Source organism: Dendrobates tinctorius, unplaced genomic scaffold (genome assembly GCF_039654945.1).
Source record: "Dendrobates tinctorius isolate UK_male_01 unplaced genomic scaffold, ASM3965494v1 ptg000126l, whole genome shotgun sequence".
NCBI lineage: Eukaryota > Metazoa > Chordata > Amphibia > Anura > Dendrobatidae > Dendrobates > Dendrobates tinctorius.
The window spans coordinates 10,098,394-10,116,592 of record NW_027361794.1 but is presented as its reverse complement, the minus strand read 5'-3'; positions in this window follow the sequence as shown (position 1 = coordinate 10,116,592).

The window sequence follows — 18,199 nt, the reverse complement described above, 5'->3', positions numbered from 1 at the left end:
CTCATTTCTCTCATTTTCCAACGTTCACAGCCATTTTTACTATTTATTTAACATCTTTGCCCTGGGACTACAGCCCTACCTGTGGAGGGCTACAACATCATAGCTGCGCCCAACATCCATCCCAGAGAAGCAACACTGCAGCGCTGGTCACCTCTGACTAGAATACCACAGGTGGCGTCACGTATTTCACCATCTAATAACTTTAATCTTCATTTTTACCACATAAATACCACACAACTTTCCCCTATTTTAATTACTGGACGCCTCGGCCACGGACCGGGTTGCCGCCGCCGTGACACCGTCCCCCATGGAAGTCGACGGGCCCGGTACCGAGTACCCCCAGGACCCGCGGGGCGCTCCATAACATCATAAAAATCCTGTGTAATAATACAATTACTGGAGATAATAAGGGAAACATATGAGATGTATTATTTTACAGTATTTAGTTTTCTTCTTTACATCTACTAATAAAACCTATATATTTAGGCCACAGACAACAAGCAGTTTCTTCCTCGGAGTCGGCAGCTGGATACGTTCCTCATAGACTCATCTTCCATAACGCTAATTCTCGTCTCATTTCCCGACACTGGAATCGGCATTAGCAATACTGCAGGAGATATTCATTACACGTGACAGGAGAAATAACTACTTCATGATGAGGACGACATCTTCATCTTCTACTACGGCTCTAGAAACATATTTGGCCAAAGTCCGTCACTGACTCCATCACCACCGATCATCTGTATGAATGTTTCCCTTCTTCCCTGAAGGCTTTAGGCCCCAGAACATAGATGTACATCACAGGGACGGCACAGGTGCCGCTGCAACAAAAACACTGGCAGTTTAACCACTTGCTATTGTCAAAAGCAAACATGGCATCTAAGAAGGTGTGACAGAAATTGGCTGAAAGCCCTCTGCCGCAAATACTCGATAATATGGGGCAGCCTTGTTACTGGGTGGGTCCTCCACCTTGCCATCATGCTGATAGCAGGTTATAATACTGTATTTACACCATATTGAGGCTTTTTTTTGCCTCCAAATTGCTTCTACCTTCCATTGCTTTTGCTTAAGCAAGCTTTTTTGTTCTTCATGTCTCTGTTTGTCATTTTGACACTTTGAACTGTCTGCTTTATTCTTTACAAGACATGTTTTTGTCATTTACCATATTTTTCAGACTATAAGACGCACCGGACCATAAGACGCACCTCAAATTTTCAGAAGTAAAATAGAGAAAAAAATAATAATGTGTCAAATGGGGGTCCGTCTTAAAGTCCGAATTCAGCTTACCAGGGAAGGGATCCAGCACAGGTGGAGGAGTGGTCACAGGTGTCATTCGGTGTTCGAGGCTGGAGTGGTGGCCTCTAGGAAATCTCATCCCAAGCTGCTGTGCTGGGGCACTGTGCTGTGCTGGGGCACGGAGGCTGTGCTGGGGCAGGGAGGCTGTGCTGGGGCACCGTGCTGGGGAAGGGGGGCTGTGCTGGGGCACCGTGCTGTGCTGGGGCACTGTGCTGTGCTGGGGCACTGTGCTGTGCTGGGGGGTTATGCTGGGGGTACCGTGCTGTGCTGGGGGCACTGTGCTTGTGCTGGGGTGCTGTGCTGGGGCACTATACCATGCTGGGGGCACGGTGCTGTGCTGGGGGCACTGTGCTGTGCTGGGGGCACGGTGCTTGTGCTGGGGGCATGGTGCTTGTGCTGGGGCGCTGTGCTGGGGCACTGTGCTGCGGTGCTGTGCTCAGGTGCTGGGGCACTGTGCTCAGGTGCAGACTCCTCCAGCATTTCCTCAAAGCCCAGAGGCCCCCGCACATCCGTTGCTGCCATGTTGCGGTGGCCTCCGGGAACATGGATGCTAGAAAGATGGCCGCCGGTCATAGAATCATAGAATCATAGAATCGTAGAGTTGGAAGGGACCTCCTGGGCCATCTGGTCCAACCCAGATGGCCCAGGGGATGGTCCGGGGATGGCGCATGCTCAGGTTCAGATCTCGTCCCGAGATCTCAGGAGATGAGATCTCGTTGCCAAGATTTGAATCTCGTCTCCCGAGATCTTGGGACGAGATCTGTACCTGAGCATGCGCCGTCCCCGGACTGGCGGCCATCTTCCCGGCATCCATGTTTACGGAGGCCACCGCAACATGGCAGCAACGGATGTGCGGGGGCCTCCTGGCTTTGAGGAAATGCTGGCGGAGCCCCCCCACGGAGAACAGAGAGCCGCTGCCCATGCACCGGAGTATAGCCCGCGCCACCACCACACCACAGAGCCATGCCGCACCCACACCAGTCAGTATGTTGTGACCATAAGACGCACTCCCCACTTTCCCCAAAAAATTTTTTGAGAAAAAGTGTGTCTTATGGTCCATAAAATACGGTTGTAACGGGATCTTCCAATCTCGGGTACCTCTTTCAGTACCACCCCGTGTTTCCGGAGGTCCACTCTGCTTTGGCTGGAGTCTGAATGAAGGACGCTAGCTGGAATTCCTTGGTTACATGGGCGCATATAAAAGATCACTGCTTCTCCACGTATTTCCAGTCTGACAACACTTTACTCACAGGACACAGAATATATCACACAGATACAGAGGGCAGGCCAATAGAAAAGCGGCAGGCCAGACATACATTACAATAGCTGCAGGTGGCCGGAGCCTGCCGATATTTAGTGTGGGAATTACAAAGGTGGGTGGAGGGGGGCGGCTGGGCGCAGCCTGTGGGCTGATGCATTAGGGACATGCATCTCCCATGGAACCTATTATACATACATATAACTGCACAACATATTCTGGGTGCTGAGTGGTTCCGTAACACGGCTCCCCATTTCAGCGACGCGATCGGCACACACAGTCTGATCCTTAACGGATCGGTTTGGGGATGACCGAAGTTTATGGGGTTGGTACAAGTTCCGTTTGTCGATTTAGTCCATCGGCGTTACCGTTTTGTTTGCCGGGTCTGTAGTGGATGGTGAAGTCCAGAGGTTGTAGGGCTAAACTCCACCGCAGCAATCTGTCGTTGTCTCCGGAGACCCGATTAAGCCAGACTAGGGGATTATGGTCCGTTAGGAGAGAAAACTGTCGTCCACACAAATATGGTTGCAACTTTTTGAGTGCCCATACTACCGCCAGGCACTCCTTCTCGATGGCCGCATAGCTTACTTCACGGGGCAGTAGTTTCCGACTCAGGTAAGCTACTGGGTGTTCTTGGCCGTCCGGCCCGATTTGGCTCAGTACTGCCCCCAATCCAAACATAGAAGCGTCTGTGTGAACAAGGAAACGTTTAGTTGGATCGGGTGCACAGGGGTATTGGTGAGGGCGTCCTTTAGTTGGCGGAAGGCTTCCTCACACTCTGGGGTCCAGGTTACATGGCGGGGGAGGTTCTTACGGATCAGATCAGTGAGGGGCTTGGCTACACTGCTGTAATTGGGAGCAAATTTCCTGTAATACCCCGCTGTCCCTAGAAACGCCATGACCTGGGTTTTAGTGCGTGGGGTGGGCCATTTGGCTATGGCCTCAATCTTGGCTGGTTCTGGTCGCTGTTTCCCACTTCCCACCCAATGCCCTAAATACTGAACCTCTGCTTTGCCCACGTGACACTTGTTTGGGATCAGGGTGATTCCGGCCTGGTGGATCCTGTCCAATACTGTCTCTAGGTGATTTAGATGCTCTTCCCATGTCGCACTGTAGATGGCGATGTTGTCCAGGTAGGCACAAGCATAGTCCCGGAGACCATCCAGAAGCCGGTCAGCCAGCCTCTGGAAGGTCGCCGGGGCATTCTTCATCCCGAATGGCATAACTCGAAACTGGAATAAGCCGAACGGGGTGACAAATGTCGACTTGGGAATAGCGTCAGGACTAAGGGGAATCTACCAGTAGCCTTTGCATAGATCGATGGTGGTCAAATACTTTGCCCCCGCCAGCCGGTCTAACAACTCATCCACACGCGGCATAGGATATGCATCCGTCACTGTTTTCTCATTGAGCTTACAATAGTCTACACAAAACCGTGTAGTCCCATCCTTCTTGGGCACTAACACTACGGGGGATGCCAAGGGACTATCTGACTCTTCAATGACCCCTAAACGCAACATCTCTGGTATCTCTTGTCGCATCCCCTCTCGTACAGACTCAGGGACGCGGAAGGGGTTTTGTCGCAGGGGGGTCTGATCCTGGGTCTCAACCTTGTGTTGTGCCAGGCGAGTGTACCCTGGTCTCCCCGAAAACATCCTCTATCGCTGCCTCAACAACTCCTCCGCCTGCTGTCTCTCCCAGGGGCCTAGGTCTTCACCCAAGTGTACCTGGTCTCATGAGTCCTTTCCCCTAAGACATCCGGCAAGGGAAGTCCGGCTAAATTCTCTGCTTCAGGTGCAGATGGCCACTACCTCTTCAGGGCGCTCCCGGTAGGGCTTCAGCATATTCACATGGAACATGCGGATAACCCTGGGGTCGTCACAATCGGCAACATTATAGGTTGTGTCGGCTATTTTCCCCCAATACCTGGTAGGGCCCCTGCCATGCAGCTTGGAACTTGTTCTGCTTAGTGGGCTCTAACACCAGGACCTTCTGTCCTATTTCCAAGGTGCGCTCTCTGGCCCTCCGATCGTACCATACGCGCTGGCGCCGCTGGGTCGCCTGCATGTTCCCACGTACAGCTCCCAGTTCCCAGCTCCACTTTGGTCCGCTCTGCCATCTCCATCTTGGCTAGCTCTATCATGGTACGCTCAGCCATCTTTTCCTTCAGATCAGTACGCACATCAGCCATCACCTCTCGTATGATCTCTACTGCAGGGTGTGACATCGGCCGCTATGCCCGCCGATGTCCCTCCAGCAGCAGCGCACGCCGCAGCTTCCTCTTACCTGCGCGCCCCCATCCAGGCGCGCGCCCGTCCTGCGATCCTCCTCACAGCGGCTCCTGGCACCCGCTCCCTGTCGCGCGCACGCCCCCTCCCGCTCTCTCCCTCCAGCGGTGGGCGGCGCTGAGGGGCAGAACAGGGGGACGCACTTCCGGGTGTTAGGATACTTCAGGCGTCCTCGCTGTAAGGAGGACGCCTGATGATCGTGTAGTCTCCTGCACCCTCTGGCCGCTACAGTCCTCTGTAGTTCCTATTGTCCTCTCCCTGTCTCACTGCCTCCCTGCCTTGCCCAGTGTTACAGTCCTCTGTAGTTCCTATTGTCCACTCCCTGTCTCACTGCCTCCCTGCCGTGCCCAGTGTTCCTTGCCTCTGTAGTTCCTCTTGTCCATGCTCTCTCCCTGCCTTGCCCTGTGTTACATGCCTCTGTAGTTCCTCTTGTCCATGCTCTGCCTCCCTGCCGTGCCCTGTGTTACATTCCTCTGTCCGTCAGTCCTGGGTCCGTATCTAAGCCATCCTTCTCCCTAGTCCTTTTTGTCCGTGGAGCCGTCCCTCTTGGTTCCGGCTGTTGCGCTTCCGTCCCCTGTGGTCCTGCCCCAAACGATCCCTGTATAGGGGTCGGCCTTCACCTGGAGTGCTCGGCCCGGGGGCTCCGGATCCGCGATCCAGAGGGTCCACTCTCCAACGTAGCTTTTACCTAAACCGTCACAGTATCATCAGGCCATGGACCCCGCCGGTGCCGCGGCTGCCACTCAAAAGGAACTGCTGTTCTTAAGGGAAAATCAGAACCGGATTATGTCCTTCATGAAATCCATGGACACCCAGCTTTCCGCCCTGCAAACCACTGACCCTGGGCACGCCCCCCTCTTAGCCGGTCTCCAGCAGGAGCTCGCGCAGCAGCGCGACGCTCAATCTCACATTCTGGGGTACATGGCGTCCGTGGATGATCGACTGCTTGCTCTACAGTCCTCTGCGGCCGTCTCTACCCAACCGCGGGACGCTGTCCCAGCTCCTCCTCCCCGCCTTGGAAAACCGCCCAGGTATAGTGGGGACCCGAAGTTGTGTAGGGGATTTTTAAACCAGTGCAGACTGCACTTTGAACTCCTGCCCCAACAATATCCCACAGACCGTGCTAAGGTGGCCTTTATAGTGTCCCATCTTGAGGGAGAGGCGCTGGCTTGGGTGAATCCCTTATGGGAGAGGGATGACCCGGTGGTCACCAGTATCCAGAGTTTTTTGGAGACATTTCGCAAGGTATTTGATGAACCCGGGCGCCTTGCTTCCACTACGGAGGCCCTCTTTAACCTTCGCCAGGGATCCCTGACGGGCAATACGCCATCCGTTTCCGGACCCTGTCCTCGGAGCTGGGGTGGAATAATGAAGCCCTTGTAGGTGCCTTTTGGAGAGGTCTTTCTAGTAAGATCAAGGATGAGTTGGCCGGGCGTGACTCCCCAACCACCCTGGAAGATCTCATCTCTCTAGCTACTTGTATTGATCTGCGTTTTCAGGAACGCGCTAGAGAGTCAGCCAGGGAGAGGAGGCCCTTTAGGTTATACCAAGCCCCCATTCCGCGCGCTGTTGCTCCTTCTAGTAACTCTGCTCCTGAGCCTATGCAGGTGGATCGCGTCAAGCTGTCCGAACAACGGCGCAAGGAGAGGATGACTAATGGACTCTGTTTATATTGTGGAGGGGCCAATCACTTCGTACGCTCTTGTCCTGAGAAACCGGGAAACGCATCCACCTAGGCCAGGTAGGAGAGGGCCAACCAGGTGATCAGACCCCCTCTCTTCCACTTACTCTTTCAGCTCTGCTTATTACAGGTCGGGGGGCGTGGCTCCGTGGAGGCGTATGTGGACTCGGGCGCGGCAGGCAACTTCATCCGCCAGGAAGAGGTGGACAAACTCCAGATTCCCGTGGTCGTCTTAAGAAATCTGCGAGCAATCACCTCCGTCGATGGCAAACCTCTGCCTGGACTCATCACCACGGTTACCACCGAAGTTGAGCTACAAATTGGTGCACTTCACTCTGAGAAGATTGCCTTTTATGTCCTGCCTCAACTATCCCACGCCATTCTCTTAGGGTTACCTTGGCTCAGGCGGCATGAGCCAGTTGTCGACTGGCGCTCCAGGGAGATCTTGCGCTGAGGGCACGCCTGCCATGCACGCTGTTTGCGGACCCTTGTTCGTCCCCATTCTTTGCCTAAGCCAACCGATCTCCCGGGCCTTCCTGTTCCATACCACGCCTACGCTGTTTTCTGCAAGAAGGAAGCGGATTCCCTGCCTCCACGTCGGTCCTATGACTGCCCTATCGACCTGATTCCCGGAGCTGTCCCTCCCAGAGGAAGAACGTACCCTCTTTCTCCAGCCGAGACCTCTGCCATGACGGAATACATTCAGGAAAACCTGACCAAGGGGTTCATCCGGAAGTCCTCTTCTCCTGCGGGCCAGGGCTGTGGAGTCGGAGTCGTGGAGTCGGAGTCGGTGCTCGTTTTGGTGGAGTCGGAGTCAGAGTTGGAGTCGGTATAAAATGGACCGACTCCGACTCCTAAAATATATAATAAATTGGGTACAGTAATTCAATGCAGGATGTGCTGAATATTTTTTCATAGGAGATTGGGAAAGTTATGAAATGTCCTATAAATGGCTGTTATATTCCTGATCTAAGGCTACATTCACACACAGCGTTTTTCCTGTGTTTTTTGAGGATACGTTTTTCAGCTGCAAAAGCAGATCAGCTTTTTAAAAAAACTGCATCACCTGAAAGGTTTTTGAGCTCATAGATAATGTTTTCAATAGCAAAAGCAGATTAAAAATCTGCTCTATCCATTTATCCATATCTGTCTATCCATATCGTATCTGTACCAAAAAGAGGTAGTACACCAATATATATTCTGTTCTATCTAAATATCTTGATTATTGGATCATAAAAATGATTAAATGTCTGAGGTTCACATTGTACTACAATAAATTTTTCACTTAAATATAAGCAATATGTGTGGGTGTCGGAGTCGGAGTCGTGGAGTCGGAGTTGGAGTCGGTGTAAGGGAAATTGAGGAGTCGGAGTCGCAGGTTTGGCTTACCGACTCCACAGCCCTGCTGCGGGCGCGGGTTTTTTCTTCGTCCGGAAGAAGGACGGATCACTGCGGCCTTGTATAGATTACCGGGGCCTAAACAATATCACCGTTAAAAACCGATATCCCCTTCCGTTGATTCCTGAGCTCTTTGACCGGCTGAGAGGAGCTCGGATCTTCACGAAGTTAGATCTGCTGGGAGCTTACAATTTGATCCGGATCCGCGCAGGGGATGAGTGGAAAACGGCCTTCAATACCTGTGACGGGCATTATGAATACTTAGTCATGCCATTCGGTCTTTGCAATGCACCAGCTGTGTTTCAAGAATTTATCAACGAGGTGTTCCGGGATCTGCTCTATTCCTGTGTGGTGGTGTATTTAGACGACATTCTCGTTTTCTCGCCCGATCTGTCCTCCCATCGCAAGAGCGTACGCTTGGTCTTGCATCGCCTTCGAGAGAATCGACTCTATGCCAAGATTGAGAAATGCCTTTTTGAGCAGACGTCATTGCCCTTCTTGGGATATATCGTCACCGATTCCGGTCTGAAGATGGATCCCGAAAAACTCAGTGCGGTACTCAAGTGGCCCCGTCCAGTGGGGATAAAGGCCATCCAGCGGTTCCTTGGGTTCGCAAACTATTACCGTCAATTCGTGCCTCATTTTTCTACGGTTATTAAACCCATCACGGCCTTGACCCGTAAGGGAACGAAACCCAACAGCTGGTCCCCCGAAGCTGAAAACGCCTTCCTGGCTCTGAAACGTTCTTTTGCATCGGCACCCATCTTGCATCGGCCAGTGACCAGCAGGCCCTTCGTCCTAGAGGTGGACGCCTCCTCCACTGGAGCGGGGGCGGTCCTGTCCCAGCAGGCTTCATCCGGGCGCCTGGTCCCTTGCGGCATCTTTTCTAAAACCTTTTCGCCTGCGGAGTGCAACTACTCCATTGGAGACCGGGAATTACTTGCCATTAAGATGGCCTTGGCTGAATGGCGATATTTACTCGAGGGGGCTGTACATCCCTTCACCATCCTTACTGACCACAAGAATCTGGCTTTCCTGCAGTCTGCCCAAAGACTCAATGCCCGGCAAGCCAGGTGGGCCCTGTATTTCTCCCGCTTTGACTTTCAACTTCACTTTCGACCTGGTAATAGGAACATCAAGGCCGATGCCCTTTCCAGGTCATTACAGTCACCAGAGAGGGATGAAGACCCATCCTATATTATCGAGCCTACTAAGATGATCACCGTGGCTCCTGTGAATTTTTCCACTCCTCCGCCTGGTAAAACTTTCGTCCCTCAAGGCAGACATTCAGAGGTGCTACGCTGGGGGCATTCCTCCAAAGTTGCTGGACACGTTGGGACTAAGAAGACTCTCTTGCTGCTTTCCCGGTATTACTGGTGGCCCACGCTTCGCCAGGATGTGATGGACTATGTAGCTTCGTGCACAACCTGTGCCCAGAACAAGGTGGCTAGGGCTTTGCCCTCCGGTCTTCTTCACCCATTACCAGTTCCAGAGGCTCCCTGGCAGCAAATCGTTATGGATTTTGTGACCGATTTACCCCGCTCAGCTGGATGTACCACCATCTTAGTCGTAGCTGATCGTTTTTCCCAAGATGGCCCACTTTGTTCCCTTACCGGGACTTCCGTCCGCCCCGAAGTTGGCCGAGATCTTCATCCACCAGATCTTCAGGCTACATGGTCTTCCTCAGTGGATTGTGTCGGATCGGGGGGTCCAGTTCACCTCTCGCTTCTGGAGGGCTCTCTGCCGGCTTATGGGTACATCTCTCGACTTCTCCTCTGCATACAATCCTCAGACCAACGGGCAAGTGGAGCGAATTAATCAGGTGTTAACTACCTTCTTACGTCACTTCTCCAACGCCCATCAGGACAAGTGGGTCGCGCTCCTACCTTGGGCTGAATTCTCGCACAATAACCATCCCAGCGAATCTACCGCCAAGTCACCATTCTTTGTGGTAACCGGTCAAAATCCAGGTATTCCGCTACCCTTTTCCACGCCTACGGGAGTGCCCGCAGCTGATTCACTCGCAATGGAATTCTCGCAGATTTGGAGGGAGACCAGGGAAGCGCTCAAGAGTGCCAATAATCGAATCAAGAAACATGCGGACAAAAGACGAAAGGACGTGCCTCCGTACCATCCAGGTGACAAAGTCTGGCTTTCAACTCGACATATCCGTCTGAGAGTTCCCTCTTACAAGTTGAGCCCTCGGTACATTGGACCATTTGAAGTGATCGGACGCATTAATGAAGTGGCTTATAAGCTGAGGTTGCCTGCCTCGCTCCGGGTTCCCAACGCTTTCCATGTCTCGCTCTTGAAACCCGTAGTCCTGAATCGGTTCCAACCAGTTTCCATCGCCCCTCCTTCACCAGTTTCCTCGGACAACGTCTTTGAGGTCAAAGACATCTTGGCTATGAAAAGAGTCAAGGGAAAGACCCTTTTTCTTATCGATTGGAAGGGTTTTGGCCCCGAGGAAAGGTCCTGGGAGCCTCGAGAGAATATCAATGCTCCCTGGATTCTGAAAAAGTTCTTGGCCAATCTCAGTAGGGGAGGACGTAAGGAGGGGGGTACTGTGACATCGGCGGCTATGCCCGCCGATGTCCCTCCAGCAGCAGCGCACGCCGCAGCTTCCTCTTACCTGCGCGCCCCCGTCCAGGCGCGCGCCCGTCCTGCGATCCTCCTCACAGCGGCTCCTGGCACCCGCTCCCTGTCGTGCGCACGCCCCCTCCCGCTCTCTCCCTCCAGCGGTGGGCAGCGCTGAGGGGCAGGACAGGGGGACGCACTTCCGGGTGTTAGGATACTTCAGGCGTCCTCGCTGTAAGTAGGACGCCTGATGATCGTGTAGTCTCCTGCACCCTCTGGCCTCTACAGTCCTCTGTAGTTCCTATTGTCCTCTCCCTGTCTCACTGCCTCCCTGCCTTGCCCAGTGTTACAGTCCTCTGTAGTTCCTATTGTCCACTCCCTGTCTCACTGCCTCCCTGCCGTGCCCAGTGTTCCTTGCCTCTGTAGTTCCTCTTGTCCATGCTCTCTCCCTGCCTTGCCCTGTGTTACATGCCTCTGAAGTTCCTCTTGTCCATGCTCTGCCTCCCTGCCGTGCCCTGTGTTACATTCCTCTGTCCGTCAGTCCTGGGTCCGTATCTAAGCCATCCTTCTCCCTAGTCCTTTTTGTCCGTGGAGCCGTCCCTCTTGGTTCCGGCTGTTGCGCTTCCGTCCCCTGTGGTCCTGCCCCAAACGATCCCTGTATAGGGGTCGGTCTTCACCTGGAGTGCTCGGCCCGGGGGCTCCGGATCCGCAATCCAGAGGGTCCACTCTCCGACGTAGCTTTTACCTAAAACGTCACACAGGGTTTGGGCCATAGAACGCCAGACTGTTCTTTACCTCTCTCTGGAATTCAGTCTCCTCCACGTTCACATTGGGGGGCACTGCACTGTCGTGTTCCATGATGGCTGCTATCAAATCCGCTTTTGTTTTGTTGCTGGCGATCAACCCTCGGGCTTCCACCAGATCTTTTAATGTAGTCCTCTTTAACTTCTGGTAGTTGTTTTCCAATCATTCCTTTCTCCTGTAGAAGGGGTATCATATCCCGCTGCTGCCACCAGAGTAACGGGGTCTTCCAATCTCGGGTACCTCTTTCAGTACCACCCCGTGTTTCCGGAGGTCCACTCTGCTTTGGCTGGAGTCTGAATGAAGGACGCTGGCTGGAATTCCTTGGTTACATGGGCGCATATAAAAGACCACTGCTTCTCCACATATTTCCAGTCTGACAACACTTTACTCACAGGACACAGAATATATCACACAGATACAGAGGGCAGGCCAATAGAAAAGCGGCAGGCCAGACATACATTACAATAGCCGCAGGTGGCCGGAGCCTGACGATATTTACTGTGGGAATTACAAAGGTGGGGGGAGGGGGGCGGCTGGGCACAGCCTGTGGGCTGATGCATTAGGGACATGCATCTCCCATGGAACCTTTTATACATACATATAACTGCACAACATATTCTGGGTGCTGAGTGGTTCCGTAACACGTAACAACAGTACTTGTTGATTTGCTCAGCTTAAACTGCACAAACACTCTTGCCTCTATTTGGGCCTATTTGTGGAGTTATATCATAGCTCCATGCATTATTTGTTATTGTTAAGGCTTGTGCTGAGGATTCATACTCTCACTCACCTCAATATATGCTGCTATGTGGAGTTTGCACTATAGCTTCATGAAACTTCTACAGAGACGAGTTCTGGATTTACTCCCTGCAATCACTTTCTCCCAAAGGGTTAAATGGCATCTGTAACTTCAATGACTTTCTATGAAGCTTCTTCTCTGAACTTTCTTCCTCTGTATTTCTATTACTCTCTGGAATCACAAATGTATTAAGTCCTATAGAAACTGCGGAGAAAGAATCATTTCTAATTCTGTGTTTCCAGGATTCTTCTTGTGGGAGTTGTCTGCGATATCCTCTGTGCAATAGATTTTTAGTATTAATCCTCTCAGGGTCGGACTGGGGTGTCTGGGGCCCACCTTACAGCTATATGCAAATATCTGTCAGTCGTTATCCCCATTATAGAGGTGCATCGGCTGTAAAACACAGGGGTCTCCTGCACATCTACTGTGCGCCCCCATAACGGATTTATAATTATAACTAAACTGAAAGTGGCTGCGCTTAAACATTGTGTAATAAATTTGCAAGACACTTAAACTAAAAGACAGACATTACTCACTGTTGTGGAGACTAGCTGTTGGTGATCATATTGCTCTTTGAATCATAAATATTAAAAAGAGAAGTCTCTAAACTAAAGCAAAACCAGGGAGCGTCCTCCCGTTTGCAAAAGAAACAGCTCCCCCCAAAGGAGCGCGTCCCCCTGAGCGGCAGGCAGCCTCGGCCGATGGCGCCGCCGGACAGTAGCATGGTGAGCAAGGGGCGTGACTGGCGGGGGGCGTGAGTTGTGGGTGGTGACGTCACCGGTCCGTGCAAGACGGACGTGTGCAAGGGCCAATCCTGACGCGTTTCGGGGGAACCGTCCCCCTTTCTCAAAGATTTATAATTATGGTAGTTTAGGCCTCTTTCACACATCAGTTTTTTCCAATCAGTCGCAATCCGTCAAAGTGTGAAAAAAAGGATCCTGCGCAGATTGTGAAAAACTGATGCGACTGATCAGTTTTTTTGACGGATCCGTTGCAGCAGCTGTAACTTGAGGAAACTTTGTCCCTTGTACTTCGAGAGAGGGCGAGAGAGAGAGAATTTTTTAATGTGCCAGAATAGAAAAGCAGCTATAGGGGTTAAATTAAAGGAATAGAAATTATTCCTGGTATGCTCTGTGTTAAAAACGGAATCCATCGCAGGATTCCGTCTTTTGACGGACCGCGATGGATCCTGCCCCCATATGCTTCCATTATAGCAAATGACGGATGGCGCTGGATTCTTCGCTGTCCGACTTTTCGACGTAGACAAAAAACGTTGCTATGTCCGTTGTCTCTGGCAAACGGACAAAGAATTTCCGATAGATCTGTCAAACGACGGATGAAACGTGCGGCCATCCATCACAATTCGTCGCTAATACAAGTCTATGAGAAAAAAACGGATCCAGCAGCATCAGTCACTGGATCTGTTTTTTTTCACAAAACGACGGATTGTGACTGATGGCAAAAAACTGATGTGTGAAAGAGGCCTTACATTAATGGGGTTCTTTGGTTGAAAAAAAGTTATCACCGATCCATGGGCTCCACAGGATAGGTGATCGCTTAGGTCCGACCATTAGAAACTGCACCGATCGGAAGAATGAGGAAGTTTTATCGTTGATAGGACACTTATCCTCATTTTAAAATGGAGCGGCAGGTGGGATATCTGACCAAAGCTCCATTCATTCTCTTTGGAACGTCTACAAAAAAAACAAGTGGGGCCACTGAGGGAAAGAATGGATCAGTGGTCAAGTCGGACAAGCCACTCCAGTCTAATGGGGATAAAAAGTTCCACATTTTGCTGAATGGGTCCAAGTAGTCAGAGCCCCACCAATCAATACGTTATCATTTATCCTGTGGAGAGATGATTACTTTTTTCCACAGGAAACCCCTGTAAGTGCATCTCTGTCGCTGTGTACAAAGTATTTAATCTCTAGTTGAAATAAAGAATCTTCTCCTAATTAATATGAGAGAGAACAAATGACCGCCATACACAACACAATCCCCTATACCAAGACCAATACTACCACATACAGGAAGAAAACCCAAACCACTATGACCTGACCACATAGTGACCGAATAATACTACACACAAGGGACAAATACAACCACACCATGGCCAGAGCACATAGTGACCGAATAATACTACTTACAAGGGACAAATACTGCCACACCATCACCAAACCACATATTACCACAACATAGTGACCGAATAATATGACATATTACCAGTATAAAGGGACCAAATAATACCACATACAAGGAGAAATACTGCCACACCATGACCATACTACAATACTGATTATGAATACAAACTACAATACTAACAACACTTATTATCACCAGTGACATTATACACAGGAGCTCTGTATACAGTGTAAATGTACAGGTAATACAGTGATCACCAGTGACATTATGCACAGGAGCTCTGAATATAGTGTATATGTACAGGTAAGACAGTGATCACCAGTGACATTATACACAGGAGCTTTGTATATAGCATCAGCATACAGGTAATACAGTGATTACCAGTGATATTATGCACAGGAGCACTGTACACAGTATATAGTGGCCCCCTACCCCCATATATATCCATCTTTGGCCTCTTCCCCCTGTATAGATATCCATCCTGGGCCCCTCCCCCCTGTATATATATCCATCCTGGGCCCCTTCCCCCTGTATATATCTCAATCCTGGGCCCCTTCCCTTCCCCCTGTATATATATATATCCATCCTGGGCCCCTTCCCCCTGTATATATATATATATATATCCATCCTGGGCCCCTTCCCCCTGTATATATATATATATCCATCCTGGGCCCCTTCCCCCTGTATATATATGTATATATATATATATATATATATATATATATATATATATCCATCCTGGGCCCCTTCCCCCTGTATATATATATATATATATATATATATACACTCACTGGCCACTTTATTAGGTACACCATGCTAGTAACGGGTTGGACCCCCTTTTGCCTTCAGAACTGCCTCAATTCTTCGTGGCAGAGATTCAACAAGGTGCTGGAAGCATTCCTCAGAGATTTTGGACCATATTGACATGATGGCATCACACAGTTGGCGCAGATTTGTCGGCTGCACATCCCTGATGCGAATCTCCCGTTCCACCACATCCCAAAGATGCTCTATTGGATTGAGATCTGGTGACTGAGGAGGCCATTTGAGTACAGTGAACTCATTGTCATGTTCAAGAAACCAATCTGAGATGATTCGAGCTTTATGACATGGCGCATTATCCTGCTGAAAGTAGCCATCAGATGTTGGGTACATTGTGGTCATAAAGGGATGGACATGGTCAGCAACAATACTCAGGTAGGCTTTTGCGTTGCAACGATGCTCAATTGGTACCAAGGGGCCCAAAGAGTGCCAAGAAAAAATTCCCCACACCATGACACCACCACCACCAGCCTGAACCGTTGATACAAGGCTGGATGGATCCATGCTTTCATGTTGTTTACGCCAAATTCAGACCCTACCATCCGAATGTCGCAGCAGAAATCGAGACTCATCAGACCAGGCAACGTTTTTCCAATCTTCTACTGTCCAATTTCGATGAGCTTGTGCAAATTGTAGCCTCAGTTTCCTGTTCTTAGCTGAGAGGAGTGGTACCCAGTGTGGTCTTCTGCTGCTGTAGCCCATCTGCCTCAAAGTTCGACGCACTGTGCGTTCAGAGATGCTCTTCTGCCTACCTTGGTTGTAACGGGTGGCAATTTGAGTCACTGTTGCCTTTCTATCAGCTCGAACCAGTATGCCCATTCTCCTCTGACCTCTGGCATCAACAAGGCATTTCCGGCCACAGAACTGCCGCTCACTGGATTTTTTTTCTTTTTCGGACCATTCTCTGTAAACCCTAGAGATGGTTGTGCGTGAAAATCCCAGGAGATCAGCAGTTTCTGAAATACTCAGACCAGCCCTTCTGGCACCAACAATCATGCCACGTTCAAAGGCACTCAAATCACCTTTCTTCCCCATACTGATGCTCGGTTTGAACTGCAGGAGATTGTCTTGACCATGTCTACATGCCTAAATGCACTGAGTTGCCGCCATGTGATTGGCTGATTAGAAATTAAGTCTTAACACACAGTTGGACAGGTGTACCTAATAAAGTGGCCAGTGAGTGTGTATATATATATATACACTCACTGGCCACTTTATTAGGTACACCTGTCCAACTGTGTGTTAAGACTTAATTTCTAATCAGCCAATCACATGGCGGCAACTCAGTGCATTTAGGCATGTAGACATGGTCAAGACAATCTCCTGCAGTTCAAACCGAGCATCAGTATGGGGAAGAAAGGTGATTTGAGTGCCTTTGAACGTGGCATGATTGTTGGTGCCAGAAGGGCTGGTCTGAGTATTTCAGAAACTGCTGATCTACTGGGATTTTCACGCACAACCATCTCTAGGGTTTACAGAGAATGGTCCAAAAAAGAAAAAAAATCCAGTGAGCGGCAGTTCTGTGGCCGGAAATGCCTTGTTGATGCCAGAGGTCAGAGGAGAATGGGCAGACTGGTTCGAGCTGATAGAAAGGCAACAGTGACTCAAATTGCCACCCGTTACAACCAAGGTAGGCAGAAGAGCATCTCTGAACGCACAGTGCGTCGAACTTTGAGGCAGATGGGCTACAGCAGCAGAAGACCACACTGGGTACCACTCCTCTCAGCTAAGAACAGGAAACTGAGGCTACAATTTGCACAAGCTCATCGAAATTGGACAGTAGAAGATTGGAAAAACGTTGCCTGGTCTGATGAGTCTCGATTTCTGCTGCGACATTCGGAGGGTAGGGTCAGAATTTGGCGTAAACAACATGAAAGCATGGATCCATCCTGCCTTGTATCAACGGTTCAGGCTGGTGGTGGTGGTGTCATGGTGTGGGGAATTTTTTCTTGGCACTCTTTGGGCCCCTTGGTACCAATTGAGCATCGTTGCAACGCAAAAGCCTACCTGAGTATTGTTGCTGACCATGTCCATCCCTTTATGACCACAATGTACCCAACATCTGATGGCTACTTTCAGCAGGATAATGCGCCATGTCATAAAGCTCGAATCATCTCAGATTGGTTTCTTGAACATGACAATGAGTTCACTGTACTCAAATGGCCTCCTCAGTCACCAGATCTCAATCCAATAGAGCATCTTTGGGATGTGGTGGAACGGGAGATTCGCATCAGGGATGTGCAGCCGACAAATCTGCGCCAACTGTGTGATGCCATCATGTCAATATGGTCCAAAATCTCTGAGGAATGCTTCCAGCACCTTGTTGAATCTCTGCCACGAAGAATTGAGGCAGTTCTGAAGGCAAAAGGGGGTCCAACCCGTTACTAGCATGGTGTACCTAATAAAGTGGCCAGTGAGTGTATATATATATATATCCATCCTGGGCCCCTTCCCCCTGCATATAGATATATATCCATCCTGGGCCCCTTCCCCCTGTATATATATATATCCATCCTGGGCCCCTTCCCCCTGTATATATATATATATATATATATATATATATATATATATATATATATATCCATCCTGGGCCCCTTCCCCCTGTGTATATATATATATATATATATATATATATATACAGTGGGGAAAAAAAGTATTTAGTCAGTCAGCAATAGTGCAAGTTCCACCACTTAAAAAGATGAGAGGCGTCTGTAATTTACATCATAGGTAGACCTCAGCTATGGGAGACAAACTGAGAAAAAAAAATCCAGAAAATCACATTGTCTGTTTTTTTTTCATTTTATTTGCATATTATGGTGGAAAATAAGTATTTGGTCAGAAACAAAATTTCATCTCAATACTTTGTGATATATCCTTTGTTGGCAATGACAGAGGTCAAACGTTTTCTGTAAGTCTTCACAAGGTTGCCACACACTGTTGTTGGTATGTTGGCCCATTCCTCCATGCAGATCTCCTCTAGAGCAGTGATGTTTTTGGCTTTTCGCTTGGCAACACGGACTTTCAACTCCCTCCAAAGGTTTTCTATAGGGTTGAGATCTGGAGACTGGCTAGGCCACTCCAGGACCTTGAAATGCTTCTTACAAAGCCACTCCTTCGTTGCCCTGGCAGTGTGC